Source organism: Camponotus floridanus, unplaced genomic scaffold (genome assembly GCF_003227725.1).
Source record: "Camponotus floridanus strain SB8 unplaced genomic scaffold, Cflo_v7.5 scaffold286, whole genome shotgun sequence".
NCBI classification, from domain to species: Eukaryota; Metazoa; Arthropoda; class Insecta; order Hymenoptera; family Formicidae; genus Camponotus; species Camponotus floridanus.
The window spans coordinates 29,756-50,170 of NW_020229421.1; the positions used below are offsets into that span (position 1 = coordinate 29,756).

General features: G+C 29.5%; 1 long non-coding RNA gene across 1 annotated transcript; it reads right to left on the reverse strand.

The window, feature by feature from the left end:
* Window positions 1–415: 415 nt before the first annotated feature.
* LOC109609879 lies at window positions 416–7,131 on the reverse strand. Its single transcript, XR_002192477.2, has 3 exons — window positions 7,062–7,131; window positions 4,210–4,300; window positions 416–713 (listed from the first exon to the last, which is right to left on the reverse strand). It is a non-coding gene; the product is annotated as an uncharacterized LOC109609879 (long non-coding RNA).
* Window positions 7,132–20,415: the final 13,284 nt, after the last annotated feature.

A 20,415-nucleotide genomic window follows, 5' to 3' on the forward strand; every position in this document is an offset into this window, starting at 1 on the left:
AATAATTTCTCTTTATAATAATTAAGAAATTAATTTATTCGCACGCTACATACTAATATATCAGCGAATAAATATTCGATTTAGTATCTAATGAGATATCATAGAAAATTTTAAAATTTCTAAAAAGCTAAACGGATTATTTGGCACAGTCTCCCATCTTTCTTCCATTCTTGCTTTTTTTAATTGACACATATATTCACACATATATTCGATTATGAAATCATTAGAAATACAAAAAAATTTGAAATTTTTAAGATAAAACAAAGAAAAAATAGAAGAAGATGATTTATAGGAAAGTTCTGAAAATCTAGGAAGAAAATTTTCTGAGCACTTTTGCAAAAAAATAGAATTTTTTCAAGCGAAAGGTTTGCGTGTGGAGTGATCATGTAATATCTACAGAATTACAATACATTATTTTTTTTGTCGACAATTTTATTTAACTGAAGAAAAGAAATTTATATGACATGCTGTTTAACATTTATTTATTGAAGTTTACTTTTTTTATTATGTCTAACATATTTAGACGAAAACTTTGGAGGAAGTTAGCAAATACCAATCGATTTCAATTCTTCCACCAAAATAGGTATTACTATGCCTAATACATTGCATACACCGAAACGAACCTGTTCTTCTGAAGGGCTGTTGGACTGACTTGATACAGTCGATATCATTGGGATAGCCATCATTATCATGAAAGCAAATGCAAGTTTCATCTGCAAATTTTATAAATAAAAAATTAATAAAAAATAATGAAGAAATACAAGATAATAATACAAAAATTAAAAAATATCAATTATATTATTATTAATTAATTATTATTAATTATACTATAATTAAAAAATATCAATTATATTATTAACCTTCCGAGGTCACACCTACTTTTTCAAACAAGGTGGTCACTCTAGGTCAATGTGACCCGAGACGAACTTTGATCGTTCGCTATTTGACCATTTATCCATCGATCGTCTTGAAAAAATTCTAAAATTCACTTGTGACATTGTTAAATCAATTGCTATAAAAAAACAAGTGCCTTAGGAATTATTAACATATTGAAAAAATTCACAAAAAATTGTTTTAAAAAAAATGAATTTTACGAAAAAATGAACTACAGCTAGAGGGCCTCATGTCCGCCAATTTTCAAATTGCTCGCAAGATATTTACGAGCAAAGTTGAGGTTCGGGTCACATTGACCCAGTGTGACCTCGGAGGGTTAAATCTATAATATTAAATTTAAGTGTTATTAAATTAATGTTTATTCTTGGACATATTTATGATAATAGAATGTTCTTAGGCTCGATAATGAATAAGACGTAAATTTGTAGAATATAAGATATTTGTAGAACATAAGACAGATAACATATTGTTCGTATATTTAATGTTGCTTAAATCGATTAATTTGCGATATTTTTTACTATATATAAGTTCTTTTATAGTGTAAAATAATAATTTGAATAGATATAGTATTAAAATTTAATAAAATAATGAAGTATTAATAAAAGAACATCAAGTACACTGCTTTGTTATATATTTTTACTAAAACTAGAAGTCTATTAAATATTTTAAATTTTGAATAATTAAAGATGAAATAAAGTCTTTTAAAGAGTTTTAAATACTTTATTTATCCTAAAAACAAGAGCTCGAATAATTTCGATAGATAAATAACATAATTTTAAAAGATTTCACTTTTACAATTCATTTTTATTTATTTTTATAAATACACGATTATAAAATAGATTATTATTTCCTTTTTAATATAAGAATAACATTAATAATAACAAAATATTAACGAAAAAATGTTTTGATTTGAAAGATCTTGAAACATAAGAATTTGAGGAATATTATTCAATTTATTTACAATAATGAGATGTAAATAGCTCGCAAATATTTTGGATATGTGTGTAAATTTTAAAACTTTAATAACTCATATAATAATAATTAATAATACATATTTTTGAATTTAAATATTTAAGAAAATAATAATTCATAATTTCATTAAAAATTTTAATTTTTCTTTTTCTTTCTTGTTTTTCTTTCTTAAAAATTATTTTAAATATAATTCTAAAAATTTGATCCATTTTTTTCGTGATTAATTTATCTATTTAACATAATCAGTCTAATTCAATTGTGCACCGAAATAAATCTTCAATTGTTTTTATGTCACTAATATTGACAAAAATATACATTAAAGAATATACATATAAGTATATATATATATATATATATATATATATATATTTATATTTATATTTATATTTATATATATATGTATGTGTGTATGTGTGTGTATAGAGATATACATATAAAGAATAAGATATTTTCATAGATAGTTTATTATTGATTAGATAGATATTGCGATAGAAACAGTTTTTGATTTGGAGTATCTTTGTTCTTATTTTCTATATTCTTTTTAAAGAGTTAAGTTTTAAATTAAAATCACCTAATATACAATTTATAACGCACATAATGAATTTGTTTGCTTGCTTTTAATCCTTCTTTCAGAACAGAATTTGTAATGCAAATTTCAATGGAAATTGTAATGAAAAATTGTACATTAAATTTTGTTACCAATATTCAGTTCTATATTTATAAAACAGTCAAATAATTATATAAAATTGGATATGTTATTAAATTCTTTTGCAACAAACTAATTTTCAACTAATTGCAACTTTTAAAATAGACTATCTGCAAATAATGCTTTTTTATCATAATAATGCATAACATGACTAACATATAATGGAGCCAATATTTATCGATAAAATGGTATAGTTGAAACGTTCTAATGACACACGTTATAAACTTTTTTTTTCTTACTTTCATATATAAAAAAACTTATGTTAAATATGTTAAACTACAAATAATACATAATTAAATAAAATACAAGTAATATTAAACGTAACTATCGAATATCTAAGTTTAAACAACGTAAAAATAAATTAAAATTATAATATAAATATCAAAACAACATAATCGAAATATTTTAGATGCAATCTGAATATTTATTAAAATCGCATCTAAATCTCTATTACATCGTTTTTAATAATTATTTAATTTACGAAGAATCTAAGAACAAAATTTGCATGAAATATGCATTATTATAATCACTGCCTTTACAATGTAAGTCTAAAATTTTACAGTCTGAATCTCTCACATTAACTTTTATATCCTTATGCATATATGCTTATATACTTATATATTTATCAATTAACTTTTATATACTTATATGTTTATATACTTATACATTTATATGTTTATCAATTTACATGAGTAGTTCATATATTTCAGTATTACATAAAATTATGATCAACATTATTTTTAAAATATAAAATTGTAATGTCTCGTTTTCCGCGGTGAATTTGACTGTAATTATAAATAGACAGCTCGTTGGAAATCGGGGTTCGTACAGAATAGAGAGTGAAAAAGAAAAATTACACAATGTCTTAGTTATATGAGTGTTTATTATGTGTATTGAATACAATTGTGTGTGTGTGTGTGTGTGTGTGTGTGTGTGTGTGTGTGTGTGTGTGTGTGTGTGTGTGTGTGTGAGAGCATGTGGGTGTGTATGTGTGTACGCGAGTCTATAGCGTATACGCAGGTAATGATTCTTTGTGTATTTAAATCATCTTTACATAATTCTTAGGTGATTCCGAGCCGCGCGAGTTTCGGCCGCAAGACGTTTGGCCGAGTTTTTGTCGCTGTTTTGACACAGTTTTTGTGGCGCGTGGCTCCGGCGATCAACTGGTGTCGCGGCTTTAATCGATACACGGATATTGAAAGTGTCAGTTATTCGATTTGCTGATGGTTTTTACGGCGCACGGTGAAATTACAACAAATTATATTTTTTTATTTACAACAAATTATATTTTTTTATTATTTTTTTATTACGATAAGATATTGGTCGGAATGATTCCGTGGTTATTATCGGTCGCATTTGCGCGTGAGGATGTGGGTACGCGAGGAATAATTATGCAAGGATTCAGGTAGCGACGAGAACGCTCGTCTTAAATCAAAAGCGCGAAAATATAGTCAATATAGACAATATAGTTTGTAAAGAAGAACATTAAATATGTTTTATATACATATATTTAGTCGGTAATACATTTCTATTATATATAAAAATAATAAATATAATGTTTTCCTAATACCTTTTTAATAGTTTGACAAAATAAAATTAAGTTTTCTTTGTTGATAAGAAGGACTTTTTTGACTAACCGATTCAAAAACAGCTGTGCATGTGGTTTTTCCGAATATTTTTTTTATTCCCTTTCCTTTTCCTTTTGTCTTTAATCTCAAAAATGAGACTCTACAGAAAATGAAAAACATGTTAAATTAATACTAATGTGTGATGAATATTACGCAAGTGTAATGTACCTATATATGTAAATCTTTTTCTTTAGCAATCTTTGCTAGAGCTTGCATTAATTCCATGCTGCAGCTCAATGCAAATTTTTATAATATTATTACGGACCTTGTGTATAACGTAAAATAATATTTTAAATAAATATAGCATTAAAATTTAATAAAATAATAAACATGAATGCAAAAACAGCATCTTTACGTGCACTGTCTTTTTATATATTATTATTAAAATGAGCCTATTAATGTTCGACAAGTTGTAATTTTTTCCCTTTCTTTTTTACTTTCTCTTCAAAATTTTTTTAAATATTCTTTAAATTTTGTTTTTTCCACCGACATAGAGCATAGACTGCGCTATCCGTAATTGCAAGTTTGACTAAACGGTGTATTAAATGTGATCAGAAAATTGAAAAGGATAGAGTGGGAAGACGTCATTTCTCTTTCTTTCTAAGCGTTGAATAGAAGGCGACAGAGATTGGCTGTCCTATCCTTCTTTTTTGACGACTCTTTGACCACTCATTAAAATAAACATAAAACTTGAACCACTTAAAACTTCCAAGTGCGCGATTTTTCGAAAAATATTTACTTAAATAAAAAAAAACGAAAGAATCGTACAGAAAATTAAAAGATCTGTAAAATGATTTACCATCTGATCTCTATTGCCATTTAAAATTTTTTAACATAAACAATGAGCGACGGCTAAAATCTTTTAAATGTTATTCAGGATAGTGATGATAACATATATCAAGATCAAGACGATTCGATGTGATTTCCTGATGTTTTTTTCTAAAGTTTTACCATTCATACATCTGCGAGTAAATATATGATTTAATATGTATCTAATATGTATCTAATAAAATATCATACAAAATTTTAAAAAATTCCAAAAGCTAAACAGATTATTTGGCACAATCTTCCATCTTTCTTTCTTTCTTTCTTTTTTTAATTTAACATCATTCGGTTATGAAATCATTAGAAATACAATAAAATTTTCAGTTTTTAAGATAAAACAAAGAAAAAATAAAGGAAGATTAGATAGGAAAACTCTGAAAATTTAGAAAAATAATTCTCTAAGCCCTTTTAAAAAAAAAATATAAAATTTTTTCAAGCGAATGGTTTGTATATGGAGTGATATAATACCTATAGATATAATACCTATAGAATTATAACACATTATTTTCTTTTGTTGACAATCAGCTTTATTCAACTGACCAAAAGAATTTATATGACATGCTGTTTAACATTTATTTACTAAAGTTCACTTATTTTATTATGTTCAACATATTATACTGATGAAATAACATTATATATTATACTGATGAAATAACATTATATTTTAAATAACATATTATTTTGCGGATCGATAACAATGGCGAATTGAATATTGAAGAATCTTTAACATTATCTCCTGAATCGTCACAGCCCTCACTTGTAACAGTCGATATCATTCCGATAGCTATTATTATCATGAAAGCAAATATAAGTTTCATCTGCGAATGTTATAAATCAAAAATTAATAATAACGAAGAAATAAAAGATAATAAAATACAAAAATTAAAAAAATATGAATTATATTATTAAATCTATAATATTAAAATTAAATGTTATCAAATTCATGTTTATTCTTGAACATATTAATGATAATAGAATGCTCTTAAGAGGTGCCTCGATAATGAAGAAAACTCAAATTGGTAGAATAAAAGAAAGATAACATATTGTTCGTATATTTAATGTTGCTTAAATCGATTAATTTGCGATATTTTTTTACTATATATAAATTCTTTTGTATGTAGCGTAAAATAATATTTATTAATAAATATCTTAATATCGCTAGTCGAACAATCAAAGGATTATTGAAAAAATGTAGTCGACCAAACTAGCCAGAAATTTAGTTTATTATTACGACGTTTCGACCATATGGTTGTGGTCCTTATCAAGTACATACGAAGCCATAAATCAGGAAACCGGCATAAACGATGATCTTATAAATTGCACAAATCACATTAACAAAACGTTATTTTTTAAAAGATTTAAATTAGAGAGAAATTGATGTGTCCGTGAGAGACTTCGTCAAGAGAATAATATTTATTTGTCAGCTATTTTATATGTCAATTATATGGTCAACGAGCGACCTTTTCAAGGATCCTCCATCGACAATCGGCATTGCATCGAGCAAGATACCAACATCGCTCTGGAGTCGCATATCACTGTGTTGAAAAACAGCATTAGGTGCGTGGTCTGGATACTTCAGTGGTCTAGAGCAGTTGCCCGGAAAGCGAAAGACTTGGGTTCGATCCAGCCACTTGCGCTTCACATATTTTTCTAGTCCGCGAATATTGTTTTCTAGCAATTATTCGTTGGGCTAAAAAATGTGTGAATGCTTTCTTCACAGAATATGTGTCGATGCCATTGCCAAGGATGGATTCTGTCGCTCGTTGATCAAATAATATCGACACGTCCGACCTTTTCTCTCATACATCCCTATCTTTTTTGGACGGATAGTTTATTGATTTGATAGATATTGTGATAGAGAGTTTCGGAATATCTTTATTTTCTATACTCTTTTTAAAGAGAATTATTTATATTAGAATTAGTTTATTGAAAATAAATGATTATTTTATTTATTTTGTTTTTATTTTTAAAAAATGCGTATTGAAGTTAAAACCATTTAGAATTCAACCTATATAATTTATATATTTGATACTCACTTTTAATTTTCTTCGAGAAATTTGTAAAGCAAATTTCAAGTTAAACTGCAATGAAAAGTTGCACGTTAAATTATGCTATACAATGACGTACCAATATTCAGTTCTGTATTTATAAAACAGTCAAATAATTATATAAAATTGCACATGTTATTAAGTTTTTTTGCAACAAACTAATTTTCAAGTAATTGCACCTTTTAAAATAGACTATCTACAAATAATGCATTTTTTATCTTGATACAAATAAATTTTAAAATTTCGTTTCTGATACCTTATTGTGAGTTCAAAAAATAATTTTAAATTCTTATAAAGAATATATGAAAAAAACATTTTTATTAGTAATTATTTAATACAAAATAATATAAAAAGTATATTAGAATTCATCAATATAAATATTACATAATGTGACATATAAGATGAAAAAGAAGTACAATACATATATGTATATTGTGACGTTGCCGTCTTTTAGAGCGTCCATCCGCCCCGAGATTTTACGGGGAGCGGGCCGAGCGGCCGCGCCAGAATCAACCTCGAGAGAGCGTTATCAAAAATCCCCGGAGAGACGAGCGCTATCATTAGTTTGTAAAGCTTTTTATTAATTGTATCGAATTTTTGTTTGTTTGTCATAAACGACAACGAGCACCTCGCCGGAGAAGATCCGGAGGACCGGAAGAACATCCAGGAAGATTGCGTCAAGACGCTCGTCGACAGCGAACGGAGGATAAAGTAGCGCTTGGAAAATACTTAGCCAAGGACGATACCGGGGAAATTCGCCCGCGTCCCAGGAAGGAGGACGGAAGTCCGATCAACGCTACCCTCCGAGGAGGACAAACGAGAGCGGAGTCTCCAACGGGCCCTTGTACCGGGGCCCGCGATAGCAATTAATAATTCGAATCAAATCAATTGCGCGCGAAGCGCTAAAAGCGCCGCGAATCTCGCGAGGCGTCAGGACCTCTTGCGTGCCGTATCCTGATTGGCCGCGGGGCTGCGCACCCCACTAAGCGGTCATTGACGCCGCTATCGACCCCGGGTCGCGAGATCCCCGGATCATTCTGGTGCGGGAGCTCGAGCTCAATAGTCGCTCTAATTAATTGTTGTTTTCGTGTGTGAGATCTTTGTCGCCGCTATAGAGACCGAGCAGAGGACGAAGCCGAGGACCATCCCCAGCAGGAAGAGGTGAGATTGTCCATCTTTCCTTTGTGAGCCACGTACGCGATTTAGTCCGCGGACCGACCGTTCTGCCGCCGTCGCCATTTTTCGTGTTTCGCGACCGCTCAGGCTCAGTGCCGAGACGGTGATATTTTGCGTATTTTCGGGCGACCGGAGGCAAGCGACCGAGGAAGGACCATCGTAACGTCGGCATTAGATTGATAAGGCAACGTTCGTCTCTCTCCGGGTTTCGAGGTATTCATTACGCGTAGCCATCGACCGCCGAATATCAACCGCATACGAGAAGGATCGCGAAAAGCGTACGCCGCCCGTGTCGTCGTGTCGTGTCGTTGCCGCGTGAATATTCCCGTAGATTATCTCAGGGCGATTCTTGTGTCGGATTTCGTGTATGTCGTCGTCGATTGTTAAGAGTGCGTATGAGCGTTTATGGTATTTTATTGTAGAGTGAGCGTGAAAGTATTTGCGTCCTTGTCGCGCTTATTACGCCGCCGAATAGAGCGTAGTAAAGGCTAAGAGAATATCTGCGTCTTCGTCGCGCTTATTACGCCGTCGGATAGAGCGTAATAAAGAATAATTTGTATCTGTCGAATTTATCGTGGTGCGAAATAATCGCCAAAGTACGATCGAGGGTGAAATCTGAGCTGCTTGCGCGGATGAAAGAGGCAAAACGCCGGCAGAGAAAATCTCCGGCCGCCGTCGGCCATCGAATATCGAAAATGTCGTTCGCCTGTCGCATACAAGATCCGTCTTCGCAAAAGTATTAATTATTTTCGATCTCTGGTTCTTTGGACTGTCGAGCTATTAAGTTGTCATTTTGTTTCGCGAACTAGGAAATTGCGGGGAAAAGTCTGTAGCGATAAGTGGTCGATCGGGCTGCTGAAATTACGAAATCTCGTTTGAGTATTATCCGCGAGTATTTTCGTGCCGAAAATCTTTTGTATTCCGTAAAGTCTCGCTCAGTTCAGCGAATTCCGGCCATAAAAACAGGCTCGGGTAAACAACCGGATTGTCTTAGCGCTCTCGTTTTCGTTGTCGATTGCGAGCAGATATGTGCTAAGAATACCGTCGCATCTTTCGTGTCAGGATGAATGGTATTGTATTTTTCGCTTTCGTATGTCGTTCGAATTTATTGTGAACCGTCGTTTCAACTTGATTTGTATGATTCGTTCTCGTTTCTAGTGGAATTAATAGCGAACTAATGTCTCGGTAAGGAATTATTCTCGGATGAATTATCGCTTCTTATTGATTGCTGATTTAATGTTCAAAGTTGATCCATTTCTTATTATTAATCTATTATTGATTACTCGTATTGTTACTTTATTTTTCTAGTAATAAACTTGTTATCTTTCTTTGTTCAATTCGCGTAATTTATTTAAGTGTTCGTCTCGCTTAATTGTCGATTGTCGTTTTGTCTGTCGTCTGTTGGTTCCGTGAAGACTCGCATAATCAATTAACTTTCTCTAACGACCTCTCCCCTCTATCGTTAGGCGAGCTAGTCGGCCCGTGGCGAAGCAGGCTACCGTTTTTAACGTCTTTCGGCTTTTCGCGAAAACTGATGCGTGAAAGACCGCATCTGGCGCCCAGCTTTTCGATATATCGATACGGTCTCCGCTCCGCCGCGGCTCGCGCGAGAACGCCCTTCATCTCTGTTCCTCAGAACGCGAGTATAATAATTTCGTTATTGTTTTTGACGGCGTTTTCGCTCCCCCGCGCACTATCCCATCCAACATTTCGAGGAGTGTCGCGATTCATTTTGAATCTAATTGAAATAAACGTCGCAATATATATACACAGTAAAAAGTTTTGTGTTAAATTTAACATATTTCACATGTCCCAATTTATCCACTCTAATTTTAATGTTAATTTAACAGAAGGCAAGAATGTAAACAAATAAAACAAGTAATATGTGATTAAAAATTAACACAAAAGTGTAATACTTAAACTTTACCTGGAAATACAGTTTATGTTAAATTAACATATTTATAATGTTAAATTTAATTTTAAAAAATTATTCTTACATTTTGATGATAAATAACAGAAGAAATATGTCGATTTAACATATAAAAACAGTTATAGAGAGAAAAATAACACAACTTATCTGTTCATTTTAACATATAACATATTTCACCAAACATTCGTGCATTTACATATTAATTGTGTTGTTTTAACTCTTAGAAACGGTGAATATTAACTCAACGCAAAAATGTCAAAATAACGCAATGATAATGTTACATTAACATAAAGGTATGTTAAAAATTTAATACAAAAGTTTTTACACAAGAAAATTTTAACAGAAATACAAAATGTTTTTTATCGTGTATATATATATATATATATATATATATATATATATATGTATGTATAACATAAGATATACAATTCTATCAAGTACGAGAAAAATTTAGATACATTAATGATTTAAGCAAAAATTCTTACAAAATTTTGAATACATATTTTTTTTGTGAAAGATGAAGATTAAGAGAGAAATTTGTTTAACAAATTACTGAATGTATATGTATATTATATCATTACGTTATTTATTTAATAACTTATAAAAATAATTCCAAATATCTAAAGAATTTTTTGTTAGTTACAAGCACTTTTACTGTAGACACAGATAATGCAATTTAATAGCGACAGTAATGGACATTAATATCAAATAATAATAAACTGGTAGAAGTTTGGAATGTTCCTGGAGCGATTTGTAAAAAGTACATATAAATAACAAAATACATCATATACATATATGTAAAATAGTACAATATAGCACAGTACAAAACATAACATTTCAATACGCCCTACATCCTTATTATTGAAAAACCATCCCTTAGATAACTAAAAAAATTCTAGCTTCGTCAAAAATAATTTCTCCCATTTCTGCTGTCACACACGAAGATTTCCAAGTGCCACGCTCAAAATGAGACCGATATCAATTCATATGAAGACACTGTTGTATGCCGTAATTGTTCATAAACTTTTTTCATAACTTATGTCAAAAATTTTAAGTAAATAATGTGTGTTTAGTACTTTGATGATATTAAGACCGATAGCAAATCGATACACTTTGCGGAAAACACCCTTACTACCAGTGGCACGCATAAAATGAGGCAGCTAGAATTTTTTTAATGATTAAAGGATGGTTTCTCAATAGTAAAGGTGTCTTTTGCAAGTTATATCAGGCCGACATCGATCTCATTTTGTGCGTGGCACTTAAAAGTCGCCGAGTGTGACAGCAGAATTGGGAGAAATTATTTTTGGCGAAGCTAGAATTTTTTTAGTTATCTGAAGAGTGGTTTTTTTCGATAATAAGGGTGTTTTTCGTATTGAAATATTATGTTTCATGCTGTGCTATATTATGGCACGCCGTTTTGCTATTTATTAATAAGATGTTCTTAACCTAAAATAAAAATTCAATAATTGATTTAAACTGAAGTAGATAGTTTTTCGGCATCATTTTTATTATGTTATAACATAATAAAAATAAATTAAAATTATGTCTTAACATAAAATTAATTCAAAATACATAGGTCCATATTTTAAATTCTTTTTTATCGATAAAAGTGCCTCTAAAAGTGACTTTATAAGCCTTCTGATTGGTTATAAGCCACTTTTAGAGGCACTTTCATCAATGAAAGAGGATTCAAAATATGGACCATAAAAAAATATACAGCCTATACGTGGAATTATTTTTATGTCAAGACATAATATTAATTCATTTTTATTATGTTGAGATAATATTAATGTATTTTTATTTATATCGTAACAAAATAATAATTGTAGGAATATAAATTATGTAAGTTATCATAATAATTCAGTGAATTAAAATTACGTTATGACATAACAGAAAATCACGATTTAAAATTATGTCATGTCCTAATAGAAATTCGGTAAATAAAAATTATGTTAAAACAGAATAAAAATTGAAAATTAAAATTATGTGTGACTGTCATTTTAATCCTAGATTTCATAGTAAATTTTAAATGGAAAGTAATTTTTATTACGTTAAGACATAATATTTATAGAGAATTTGTATTATGCACATAATTTTAATTCCCGAATTAAAATTCAGGAATTAAAATTATACACCTAATTTTCATTCCAGAATTTGTATTATGCACATAATTTTAATCCCGAATTTCCATTATGTACATAATTTTAATTCCTAAATTAAAATTCACGATTTAAAATTATGTATATAATTTTAATTCTCGAATTTTCATTATGTACATAATTTTAATTCCTGAATTAAAATTCCTGAATTTCCATTATGTACATAATTTTAATTCCCGAATTTCCATTATGTACATAATTTTAATTCCTGAATTAAAATTCATAAATTAAAATTATGTACATAATGGAAATTCCCAAATTTCAATTATGTACATAATTTTAATTCCTGAATTAAAATTCACGAATTAAAATTATGTACATAATGGATATTCGTGATTGGTGGCAACCCTGCACGTCTACGCACGCGCGGCGTTACGTTCGATATCGCGGCGTTAAATCTTGTGTCCACGATGCTAGAAATCGGTCCGAGTCCTCGGATCGAAAAATGTGTAGCCAATTAATATGCAGTTTTTACGGAAAGGCAGCAATTTCATTGGTCACATATACATTTCTCGGTCCAAGAACTCGAACCGATTTCTAGCATCGTGGACACAAGGCCTTACACGTGGACACAAGGCCTTACACATATGCCCTCGTCCTACGAACGCAATCTCAATGATAATGTGTCTTTTGCCGCGTTTTTACATAACCTTAAAGTTCTATGTTCAGTTAATGACATTTCCTCGTATTCATCGATGATTATTTTCAATAATAATATGGTTTTCAATAATAATAAGGTTTTCAATCTTTCATGTAATCAGATAAAATAATTGTTTTTACTGCTGTATCTTAATCTCAAGCTACATATATTCAACTCTTACTCAGAAAAAAGAAGAAATCAGAAATGTCGAGTGACGAAAATATAGCTCATCGGCTAATCCAAATTGCAGCTAATGCATCGAATCAAATAACTTCAGAAGAAAGAAATTTCTCTTCACTGATTCAATCAACAAGAAGAAATTTTAGAAGACAGGAATTAACATTCACCCCTCGCAGAAGTCGAAAAAGGAAGAAAAGTTTAAAAAAAAAAGTTATTTTAATGAAACTGTCGAACATCGATTTTTTCCCATCAAAGCCAGAACTGAAATTTTTAAAGCAAAGAGGACTAGGTATTTATAGTAAAATGCTTATTGTGTTTTGTTTGAAGAAATAAATTTCTTTAGTATTAAAAAATAGTGCATTGTGTTATGATCCTAAAAACTTGCTATATCTAGGTGAAGCGAATACAGTACTGGAGATACAAAGAGATAGTTCTTGTGAAGAAATAAAAAAAGATAATATAATTCTCCTTTTTCTTCCGCACATTCAACACATGTTGCGAATGTGCGGAATTATGATAGCAAAAGTGCAACAAAATAAAAAAATCACTCGCATCGTCAATTTCGACAATGGAACTGACTTGGAGGCTCAAATAGGGCAAAGCATTATAGTGATACTGCCACTGAAAGACTTTCCAAACGATTTGCCAATTGTTGCACATACAGATGAAGATTTCGTTCATAGCCCATCGTCGTACACTGATTCCATTCCATCGCCAACTCATACTTCGAACATAAATCGAACGAGTGATCTAGAACGGAATATAAGTAATCCAGAACGAAATTCACCTTCAACATTGCTCAATGTCACTCTTCGTAAACGCCGTTATTCGATAAGGACAACAGAACAACAGAGGTTTCAAGAAATGAATGAAGAGGATTCAAATGAGGATGATGATTTTCATTTGAGTATGCAGTTATTATTTGTCTGTAAAATATTCTTCTTATAGTGAAAAGAGTTCTCAAAAATTCATAAAAATATGTTATTTTTATTTCTATGATTTTTTTTTATAATCTTTTTGTATATTAGCGCGAAGATAAAAATGGAATTTTATTTTCTTTTAGGTCTCACCGAAGAGTTTGATCCCACAAATAATTTTGTTTTATTTCCATCATTATCTGAAGATGCAGAAACTGAAACTATCGAGATCTCTAGAAGCAATTGTCTCAATGAACTAATGAACTTTTATACAGATGAGCAACTTTTGAGCAAAAATTTAAACGTGAAATTTATCGGAGAAATAGGAATTGATGGTGGTGGCCTCACAAAAGAATTATTTAACATCTTTTTTGACAAATGCTCAGGCACATTTTTTCAAGGAGAAGATTGTCTTGTTCCGTACTTGCCATTAAACAAACGAAACGAACAAGACAAATTTATCATAATTGGACGAATTCTTAAACATATGTTGATTTTAACTGAGAATATTCCAGCAAAATTATCGAGGATCACTTTAATGTTGATCGGAAATTCTGATGCCAATATTAATTCTACAATGCTATTGCAGGAATTAATGAATTATGTAAATCCGTATTTAAGAAAAATTCTTAAAAAGAGTCAAAAAAATTTCTCATCTCTGACAGAAAAAGAACAGGAAGTCATTGGGGATTTTTTCCAATCGAATAAATTTTTTGCAAAACCCAACTCTGAGACTTTTTCAGAACAATTACAAATAATTGCTACCGAATTGCTGATCGACGTGCCGCGGAAGTTAATCGATAAACTTTGTCAAGGCATACAACCAGAAAAACATCCCGATTTTTGGAAACGTTGTGATTTTACAATTTTCTTAGATATGCAAGTACCTAGTCCGACTAAAATCGTCAATTGTTTAGTCACTGACCCTTATCTCACAAATGAAGAAACTGAAGTGCTGCATTATTTGATTATGTATATCAATTGTCTTGATAAAGACAATTGATTAAAATTCATATTTTTAATAACAGCTTCGTATCAAATGCCAAATGTTATTAATATTAAATTTAATGACTCTGTTGGATTGAGTCAAAGACCTATATTCATGACATGTACTAGTACATTAATTTTGCCAAAAACTTACGCAAATTATAATGAATTGAAAAATGATTTAAACATTTGTTTGCATACCGAGGAAGCCAAAGAATATACGTTGTATTGATGCTTAAATTTCTTTTAAACTTAAAACTACATTTATTTTAGTAAATCAATGAACTGAATATTTTATGTTATTAATGAATGAGCTGAATATTTTATGTTATTAATTAATAAGCTGATTATATTTTTAGTTTTATTTTTAAACCATGTGCAATTAGATGGTAAAGCAGTAAATAAAAGGCAAGTGTGATATATCTTGATAAGTTAATTGATAAATTAATTTTTATTATAACAATTTTAAAGAAACAATACATACTCATATAAATGTGCAATAAAAAAAGAAAAAGTTATTTTAAATTATATATGAAGTTTTTTTAGATTTCTGCTACTAATGTTATTATTAATTATTATGACATTCGTTTATTTTATTACAAACAATATTGAATTACAACATTACAATATTAGAGAGATATTTTCTTATGTAATTGTATTAAACAATAAGATGTACGAAATGGAGAATAATAAAAATTTGAAGAATGTGTCCATTCAAACAAATTCAGTGTTCTCTCTAATTATTTATAAAGAAAAACTGCTGAAAATTTAAATGATAGAATATAAGTTTTTATGAATGTGAATTTTATTGGATGTGTAGTCACTGATAGATTAACGAAACTTATAAATATACGTTTTACTTGCGTTGGTAAGGTAGAAAAATCAATTCATCAGTAAATTAACACATAATATGTACTTTTCGCGATCTGATTTATCCAAAGTTATGATATTTTCCAGATGCATTTTTTGTATTTCATTTAGGTCTAAAAATGCAGTAAAATTCGATGAAAAGGAATCAATATTGTCACGATTTATTACAGGAGTAGAAACATCTATTCTTAATAATCGCAAGGACTTGGAAAGTCTTTCGTATAGATTCATATTGGTTTCAAAAACATCCTGAACTGCGATCGAATTTGTATTATAATTTTGCAATATTCCTTCGAGCCACAGTTGACGCGGCGAACGATTATTTTCTGTTCTCAAATTGTGAACATTCCATGCAGACTGGAATGATATCAATCGTCTATTAATAACTTTCTTATATACATACTGTACACAAAACCTGTGTAAGATTATTTACATCCATAAGGTTATCGTTCTCCAGAGCATATATTTCAGAATAAACAGAATCGCATACTTCTTTAAAAACATCTACCCATAATCTTTCTATTCTCTGATTATGGACGGATTTTCCAGTAATGTGACTTCCCCTATTCAAGCCACGAATTGTATTCATCAAAAAAGCCACGAGAATATTTTCATAACCATGATCTGATCGTACTCGTGATGGTAATCCATAACAATCTACGGATTCTGCAAACAAAGTCACAACAGGTTCGGCTTGAATAGAAGTCGTGCATTTCAAATAAATTATCAGCCGAGAGTATCCGTCAATACAACCATGAATTACGAAGCCCCATCTATAAATGGGAAAATATATATTTACAATCGTTTTTAGAAACCAAGGCAATAAGACATTCATACCTGGACAGTTTCAGATGTGCATCCATATGCCATAAGGAATTTGGTGTTGCTACTTTATAAATTCTCCGCTTGATAGACTGACTCCATCTACTCGCTGTTCCTATGGGATCGATTTCATTCAAAGCTTGTCTCACTTTATATCTTTGTACATGAAAACCGACTGCTCTTAAATACGCTTGTACCATCTATATAAATGAATATAATATTAATGAAAATAAGAACAATGTGTTTAGACTCAATTGGAATTTTATCGTTTCAATTGAAAATAAGAACAATGTGTTTAGACTCAATTGGAATTTTACCGTTTCAATTGGAATTTTACCGTTTGTCCATTTGGATGCTCTTCATGGATTTTTATAATTTCCAATTTTAAGTCACTATAAGGAATTTGAGCATACCGTGCACGCATAGGCATATTTAAAGAATATAACTTTTGATAGATAGTTTTCTTCGAACATCCAAGAGATTTTGCTATTTCACTTACTGTCCATCCGTCATCATATAGCATTTTTAATTGACCTTGGTCTATATAAACGGTGGAACACCCTGATCCTTTAAATAATAAATTTCTATTGTAAGTTACAAATTAGAACAAGTTAATAACATCAAACAGAAACTTATTCCAAAATATTCTCTATTGTTAAGAATTTATTGAATATTTCAAATAAGTTTTGAAGTAATAATAGAGAAAAATCACCATTCATGTTAACTCTCGGAGCTACATAAGCCCTCGTTTGTTGTCGATCATTTTTAATAAGTAATAAAGTTTCGATTGCTTCTTTCAATTGATTGTATGTTTCTTCTGATATCACTGTAGATATCCTTTGTAAATTTTGTAGAGCAATAAAAAGCAAATGTTGCTCTACATTTCCATCATATTCATAAGATCTCACTGCCTCACTAAGGATTTTTCTAATTCTACGAAGAGTACGCACAACGTGTATATCTACACGGTTTTCCATTTTGCTGAAATGTTATGACACATTTCATTTTCACATTAATCAATATCTATCAATATCAATAGTAAGTAGATTTGTTTGTTTAATGAATGACAATTACTGGCCTTCTGGTATAATTTCAGAAATTTTTCTATAAGTCATAAAAAAATAATAAATCCTTTGATAATTGATATGGCATAATAATAATAATAATAATAATAATAATAATAATAATAATAATAATAATAATAATAATAATAATATTAATAATAATAACAACAACAACAATAATAATAACGGCGTATATTTAGAATCATGACAATTCTTTTTTAATATTAAAGAAATATGTTTTACTATAAATTATACTAACATTTTACTATAAGTACCTAATCCACTTTACTTTAAAAATTTCAGTTCTGGCTTCAATGGAAAATAATCGGCGTTCGACAGTTTCATCAAAACTTTTCTTTTAAAAATTCTCTGCTTTTTTTCGACCACTGCGAGGGGTGAATGTTAATTCCTATCTTCTAAAATTTCTTCTTGTTGATTGAATCAGTGAAGAGAAATTTCTTTCTTCTGAAGTTATTTGACTCGATGCATTAACTGCGATTTGGATTAGCCGATGAGCTATATTTTCGTCACTCGACGTTTCTGATTTCTTCTTTTTTCTGAGTAAGAGTTGAATATATGTAGCTTGAGATTAAGATACAGCAGTAAAAATAATTATTTTATCTGATTACAAACGAAAGATTGAAAACCATATTATTGAAAATAATCACCGATGAACACGAGGAAATGTTATTAACTGAACATAGAACTTTAAGATTATGTAAAAACGCGGCAAAAGACATATTATCATTGAGATTGCGTTCGTAGGACGGGGGCATATGTGTAAGGCCTTGTGTCCACGATGCTAGAAATCGGTTCGAGTTCTCGGACCGAGAAATGTGTAGCCAATAAAATTGCTGCCTTTCCGTAAAAACTGCATATTAATTGGCTACACATTTTTCGATCCGAGGACTCAGACCGATTTCTAGCATCGTGGACACAAGATTTAACGCCGCGATATCGAACGTAACGCCGCGCGTGCGTAGACGTGCAGGGTTGCCACCAATCACGAATTTCCATTATGTACATAATTTTAATTCGTGAATTTTAATTTATAAATTTTAATTCAGGAATTAAAATTATATACATAATGGAAATGCGAAGATTAAAATTATGTGCATAATTTTAATTCGTGAATTTTAATTCAGGAATTAAAATTATGTACATAATGGAAATTCGGGAATTTCAATTATGTACATAATTTTAATTCGTGAATTTTAATTCGGTAATTGACATTATATACATAATAAAAGTTCGGAAAATAAAATTATGTCCATAATTTTTATTCCCGAAAAATATTTATGTTATAACATAAAATAAATTTAAAATTAATATTTTGTCTAGACATAATTTCAATTCTGCATTTTCAATTATGTTACAGCTAAATAATAATTTGATGAATTATAAATATGTCTAGACATAATAATAATTCTTTTTTCTTGAGTATTATTTTAATGTGCTAGAATTTTTATGATAATATTAAATAGCAAAACGGCGTGCCATACTACTATATTGTACTATTCTACATATATATGATGTATTTCGTTATTTATATGTACTTTCTAAAAATCGCTGCAGGAACGTTCCAAACCAGCTCGATAAAATGATATAATTAAAACTTATTAGCAACATTATCACAATAACTACAATGGCATCCATAAACCTATCAAACATGACTGACAAATACTTAGAGCTAATACTTATCGTACGATAAAATGGTATAGTTGAAACGCAACGTTAAAATAAATGTGTATAAATTAAAATTATAATATAAATATAAAAAAAACATTGAAATATTTTATGCACAATTTTTCAAAATATTTATTATATTGTTTTTAATATTCATTTAATTTATGAGGAATTTGAGAGCAAAATTTGCATAAAGTATGCATTATCACTGACTTTACAATATAAGTCTAAAATTTTACAGTTTAAATCTTTTACTTTTAACTTTTATATACTTATAGGCTTGTATACTTTTATACTTATATGTTTATTAATTAACTTTTATATACTTATATGTTTATATACTTATATATTTTACAAACAATAGTCTGTGGAATATATATTTTGCTAGGTCTCCTATTCCTTCTGATTTTGATGAATTTTTGTTATATAGTTCATTTGATTGATTTTGATCTTTAGTTGACTGACTTGAAACCATTAAGATAATCTTCATCATGGGGCAACAATATTTAATCTGGAAATTTTATAAATAAAAAAATTATAATAACGAAGAAATGTAAAATAATCGCATATATAAAAATATCAGTTTTATTATTAAATCTATTAAATCCAAATATTGTTAAATCCATGTTTATTGTTGGACTTCTTTATAATAATAGAGTTTCAGGAGATGATTCAATGATAAAGAAGTTTTGACATTTAAATTTGTAGAATTTAAGATAGATTTCATATTCTTTGTATATTTGATATTTTGACTACGCTTAATTCGATTAATTTGCAATATTTTCTTAATATTACAAAGCTTATATATAACGTAAAATAACATTTTAAATAAGTATTAAAATTTTATAAGTATTAACATTTTAAATAAGTATTAAAATTTTATTTATGGTATTAAAATTTAATAAAATAAA